Below are 6758 nucleotides of genomic sequence, written 5' to 3' on the forward strand. Positions count from 1 at the left end.
ATAATCTCTGCACCGATAAATGCTTATCGCTTTCCAATCAAGTTTTGATTAATAATTTTGGTGAACTTAGAATACCTAAAATGAAAGTGTTGGAAGAGTTTTTTAAGACTGATAGTGTGTGTTTGGAGGAGAATTGCAACTATTTGGGTATACAGCCCCCCAACACTCCACAAGTGAAATACTTTAAAAAAGTGATAGTATTGTTACTTTGATTTTTAATATACTACATTCTTTTGCTTCTCATGTGAGTGTGTAATCTATGTAACACAAGTGAATGGTAACTATTCTCCATCAGTGAGCTATGAGATTGTTTTCGTATTTTCAGACAGTAGGGTATGCTGAAGCCTGAAATCCATTTATCTGAAACTCTGAGGTTGTATTTTGGTCTTTTTAGGCAGCAGCTTATGTAGATTGTGTTGTATAGTGTGTTGTTTAGTAATATACTATATTCGTTTGCTTCTCATGTGAGTGTGTAATCTATGTAACACAAGTGAATGGTAGCTGTTCTCCATCAGTGAGCTATGAGATTATTTTTGTATTTTCAGACAGCAGGGTATGCTGAAGCCTGAAATCCATTTATCTGAAACTTTGAGGTTGTATTTTGGTATTTTCAGGCAGCAGCTTATGTAGATTGCTTGCTAAGTTTTAGGTGCTGGCCTCTAGGTGGTGTCAGTAAAATCTATACTTAGTTTGTGACCTAGGCAAGCATTACATCCGAAGATTATAAGCCCTTAGTAACTTCTCATACAGTGTAGGTTAGATTTGCATAATCTCTAACAAATCTTTTGTGATTTTCAGATCTGTCAGAGGCATTATATGTGGAGATCTTTTATGATTTTCAAATCTCTCAGTTGGCCTTTAGTGATCAGCTAAGGTTAAGTAGATGTCCATGGCTGCCCTTAGCTTATGGGAATGGATGTTTAGCCTATTTTTCCCTGGATTAGCTTGGCTTATAGAGAGCTCGTGTTAAACCTTCATTTCTTGGTTGTCACGACCCAACCTATGGGCCGGACCGGCACTAGGACCTGGGCCAGCCTAAAGCCCCCGAGGCCTGTAGTAAGCCTTAACTATTCATTTACCCAACTCTAAGGCCCATTTGGGCCCAATATCAAGAAAACAAACGGACAGAGTCCGGCCATAAAATGGACTTTCCAATGGGGAGTTTTCGACTCACTCGACCTGTAAACATAATAAATACTCAATTGGGGAGCTCAGCTCACCCTCCACATACTCATATCCTCATAAAAATAAATGGGAGCTCAGCTCCCTCATCCAATCCATCAAATATGCATATCATTATACGTTTACAGGTCCAACATGATAATAATATTACAGACCATAATCAAATAAATACTTCTAACACATGCGGAAATTCTAGGAGTAAATAAAATTACACAAATATCGATAATCAACCTGCGAAGGAGAAAAGCAGGTTAACCAAAATAAAATCCTCCTGTAGCCTGAAAAAAAATATTGAACAGGAGTGAGCGTTCGACTCAGAGAGTAAAATATCAATTTTAACCATAATCTCTATAACTATCTAAAACTAATGCACCCTGTAGAGTGAAATGCAACATCAATAACATTTTCACATCATAACATCAAAAAGGTAATTTGGAGCACTCACGCACCCTGTAGCATCAATCATAACATATGGGAGCTGATCCCCTATACAGCTCTCTTAAATCCAACCTGGTGCCAGCGAAGAACTCAGCTCGGACTTCCACTTAATAACCAAATCGGGGGTCCCAGCGAAGAACTCAAGCCGTGACTACCCCCCGAAGGATCGGGTCCCAGCGAAGAACTCAAGCCGTGACTACCCGTCCTATCCATAGTCCACACCACATCACACGCACGCCAACGCACGCACACTGCTCCAAATTACCACAACAACACTCATGGAACGTTAACAGTTATGAATGCAACATAAATCATGCCTAGAGTTTAACTACATAAATATTTGCATATAAGTGATGCATGGGCATGCTTGAACATATAATAATATCGAAATTATAATTAAAATTAATATTTTACTCACAGACTTGACGACAATCACTGTAGCGGCTGGGCGGAGGAAGAAGGCTGTCCCGGCTCACCTGACAATTATATTACAATTATTTAATACAAATGACCCAATACAAATCAAGAAAAGACCCAATACGCCCTAAGTCGTACGAAAACCGGCGCAGTCTCCCTATACCTAGGACCTACCCAACCCGCAAAAGGGCTCAAAACACACTTCTATATCCACAATCCATATATCCACAACTCAATCACATCACACAGCCCCTCCCGCCCATCAAATCAATCATTCATCACAATATGTAAAATTTCAATTTAGTCCTTATAATTGATCATTTTTGCAAAAACTGCTCAAATAAGCTCTAAAAATTATAAAACTCTGCCCCACGGTCCTTAGAAATATTACTAAGCTATTGCAAAAAGAATCGTAATTTTCTAAGCTACCACGAATATTTTATGGATTTAAGCACTAGAAAATTACGAAAAAGCAAGGTTCGGGTTTACCTTTGCCGATTCCGACTTCGGGAACGCGCTCGGGATGCATGACAATGGTGGGGTAGCCAAAACCTCGATCCAATTCGGAGACTTTTTCGTAGTCGGTCTGTTCGCCGAAATTCACGCATCCGACAACCGCCGAATTTCCGAATTGAGGATACCTACACGAAGCCCAATAATAATATATAAAAATCGTGGTGTTACATTCTTCCCCTTACGTAAAATTCATCCTCGAATTTTACACAAGGCGTAATAAAGTACATGATTACACATTGAGCATGATAAGGGTACTTGCTACGCATGTCCCGCTCGACTCCAGTGCACTCTTCCACCGATCGGCTCCTCCACAAAACCTTAACTATAGGGATCTGCTTTGATCTTAGCTGTCTCACTTGGGAGTCCACTATGGCTACAAAGTTGCACCTCAAATGTCAAGTTCTCCTTTAGTTCTATTACATCCGATCAGTAGTACATGAGAAGGATCGAGAATGTATTTCTGAGCATGGAGATGTGAAACACGGATGAACGTGAGAAAGGTTGGGTGGTAGCTCCAACCGGTAGGCAATCGCTCCAACTCTATCAAGAACCTCAAAAGGTCCAATATACCGAGGTGCCAACTTGCCCTTCTTTCCAAATCTCATGACTCCCTTTATTGGAGAAACCTTCAGAATACATAGTCGCCATCGCAAACTCCACATCCCTCCGTCTGGGTCCGCATAACTCTTCCGCCATCAAAGTCAAGCTACCATTCCTCGATTAAAGGAACTATCTCTCAAGTGTACCGCACTAGGTCTACATCATGTACCTTCGCTTCCCCATTTTCATCCAACAGAGGAGACCTACACTTTCTTCCATATAGTGCCTCATAGGGTGGCATCCTATCTTTGGAGTGATAATCGTTGTTGTAGGCAAACTCCACCAAAGCTAGCCGCTCATCCCATTGACCTCCAAAATCCAAAACACTCATGCGAAGCATGTCTTCCAGATGTTTGGATTGTCCTTTCGATCGTCCGTCTGCATCGAGGGTGGAAAGCCGCATCAAGTTCAATCAGGTGCCAAGTGCCTCCCGCAACTTTCTCCAAAACCGAAGTGAATCAGCCCTCTGCCGATATTATGAAAGCCAAACTCCATGCAATCGACTATTTCTCGAATGTAGAGCCGCGCATCGTGCTACGTAATATGTAGTCTTCACAGTGCAAGAAGTGAGCCGATTTGGTTAGGCGGTCCGCAATTACCCATATCGAATCATATCCTCGCGTGGTACGAGGCAACCTACCACAAAATCCATAGAAATCATTTCCCACTTTCATTCCGGGATAGGGAGCTCTTGCAACTTCCCCGACGGTCTCGTGTTCAAACTTCACCTTCCGACAAGTCAAGCACTTGGACACAAAGTCGCTATGTCTCTCTTCATGCCATTCCACCAATAGCTATCTTTCACATCATGGTACATCTTGGTGGAACTCAGGTGAACATTGTACGTTGTATAGTGTGCCTCTCGCATGATTTCATCTCTCGAGATTGTCCACATCGGGCACATACATCCTAGAACCTTGCACTAGGGCACCATCATTGGCAAATCCAAACTCACCACCTTCACCTTGTCAGACTCTTTCTATGATCTTCATTAATTGTTGGTCTCTGTATTGGGAAACTCTAACTCTATCTCGCAAGTCCGCCTCACCAAAAATGAGCCAACAAGACCCCTCATCTAAAAGATCTAGGATTAAACCTTGATCCATTAACTCATGTACTTTCCGAATCAACGGTCTCTTCTCTCACTGAAATGTGCGCCAAACCGCGTAAGATTTTCTCGCTTAAAGCATCTGCTACTACATTGGCCTTCCCAAGGTGGTACCGATGGTGCAATCATAGTTTTCCAGAAGCTCCATCCATCTCCTCTATCTCAAGTTTAAATCCCTCTGTTGGAAGATGTACTTCAAACTCTTATGGTCGGTGTATATCTCGCACACTTCACCATACAAGTAGTGTCTCCAGATTTTTAGTGCAAAGACTACGATGCCATTTTCAAATCATGGGTGGGATAGTTCTGCTCATGCCTCTTCAGCTGCCTTGAAGCATAAGCCACTATTTTTCCATTCTGCATCAAAACACACCCTAGGCCAACTCTGAATGCGTCACAGTACACGGTGTATCCTTCACCGCTCATAGGTAGTGTTAACACAGGGGCAGTGGTTAGACACTCCTTATCCTCATCATTATAACTGACTCTATCTAGCTCTCTTCCTGTCCTTTGCATCTTATCCACTTCCCTTTTCCTATTTTTGGTATTGTTGGTATCTTTTCAACCTGCTGTACTTATTCCTTAATTTTAGTCCTATCTCATCCTTACACCTTTTCCTTCAAAGATGTCTATCCCATCATCAACTTTAACTTTCTTTTTATTTCTTAGTCTTATCTTGATTACTAGTTTCATTACTTCGAGAATTCTAACCCTATGATTTACTCCTACCAGCACATTCTTCACCTTATGTAACACTTATAATTACCCATAGAAAATTTTTCTTGTATCCCCTTTTTTTCCAACTTAACTATCAGAACATTATCATTCCCTACCAGCCTTAGTAGGAAATTGCTTATCCTAGATGAATATGAGCCCCATAAATTATAAGTTCCATCTGAACTAACACGGCTGTAGGAAATATGTGTCATGCCTTAATTCCAAACAAGATACTTCACGTGTTCATTCTCCTTAATATAATCATATGTACTGCCCATAGCTTTCTAAACTTCAACCTCAAATTACCCATCAGCAACAATTTCATCTATTGAAACTCATCCATAAATAGTACTTCATCTAGCTCATAGTTTAAAACAGTCGCAAGCCTTAGTAGCTAACTCAATTTAACTCCTGTCATTACTCTGATCGTCCTCTCATACTTAACACTAGGTATGCACTTACTGTCATTCTCATATCAGGAAATTGTATATGAATTGGTGCCTATCAAAATCTCAAATAACTAGGTCTCCTTGCCTCAGTCTCTGCTACTTATATAATGCTCTGGAATCAAAAACACGAGCTAAACTTGAAAAGAAAGAAAAATATCCTCTATATTCAACTACGCCCGATTGTCCATATAATAATGTTTAACCTATGTTTCTTAGTTTTTCTCTTCAAATTTCATCATCTCCTAGCACAATTGTGCTCTACCTATAAGGTATCATCTGCATGAACCCTTTACTATACCATCGTCCTTCCTGACATAATATTTTATAATTTATTAACTTTACTTATACTCGACCTATGATTCATATCTATCATCGTTTATATTGTGCCCTTAACCCTTGTTGAATCCTGAAAGATTTCTCTCGCTAATAGTTCTTCAAACACTAATACCACCCTTATCTATGGTCATTAATTTGATCCTTAAACTTTCTAGTGATTTATTACCATCCATACTTGTCACTTTTTATTCTACCCCTCATCGTTGCTCATCGTTATTATACATCGCAAAGTGATTCTCGTTGATCACACTAAAAATGTTTGCCTGACATTCATAACGAACCTCTAACTACCTTCTCACTATCTCAAAAGTCTAACCTAAAACCTATGTGTCATTATCTATCATTCTTTTCCTCTCATCATACCTATTTGATCCCTTAGACTGACTTTTATTCAACTTACTGCTTACTAACTTCTCTTTCTCTACCTATTTAGGTAGTCCGCAATACCATCGCACACCTTCTAACATTTACTCATTATTATTGTATTCCATACCTCCATCACTTTTCTCACTAATGTGGTCCCATTTTGGATTTTCCATCCTTGTCATTCTCCTTGCCAAGAATAACACTTAGCCTATCCTATATCTTAACTTTGTTCCTTTTATTATGCGCTCTTTAGGTTGTCCTTTCATTTATTTCCTTTGTCTTACCCAAAATAGAACTTGACTATTCTATCCCTGGTTCCATTCTTCTTCCTAACATAACAGCTGTACTTGCTAACTATATCTTTCAGAGTCTCTATCACGTTATCATATGTCTGTGCTACTCAGATTTGGTCCTTTGACCACTCTAGCTAGTACTCCCACTGGCACTTAGATTATATTGCATCTGTAATCAATTATCCCAATTTTCATTCTACACTTTCTCTATCTACTGGCCTTCTGTGATTTATCTTCGCTAATTTATTACTCTTAACACTATTATAATTAGATTATACTACTGTTTGAACAATATGAAGTCAGAAAGGAACTCAGGAAATTGCAGTCATACCTTTA

At 39.8% G+C, this 6758-nt stretch overlaps 1 long non-coding RNA gene across 1 annotated transcript; it reads right to left on the minus strand.

Moving 5' to 3' along the window:
* Positions 1-1224: 1224 nt before the first annotated feature.
* On the minus strand, positions 1225-2615 carry LOC131182223 (uncharacterized). The gene is made up of 3 exons (XR_009150497.1): positions 2527-2615; positions 2039-2096; positions 1225-1460 (listed from the first exon to the last, which is right to left on the minus strand). It is a non-coding gene; the product is annotated as an uncharacterized LOC131182223 (long non-coding RNA).
* Positions 2616-6758: the final 4143 nt, after the last annotated feature.

Source organism: Hevea brasiliensis, chromosome 1 (assembly GCF_030052815.1).
Source record: "Hevea brasiliensis isolate MT/VB/25A 57/8 chromosome 1, ASM3005281v1, whole genome shotgun sequence".
Lineage (NCBI taxonomy): Eukaryota > Viridiplantae > Streptophyta > Magnoliopsida > Malpighiales > Euphorbiaceae > Hevea > Hevea brasiliensis.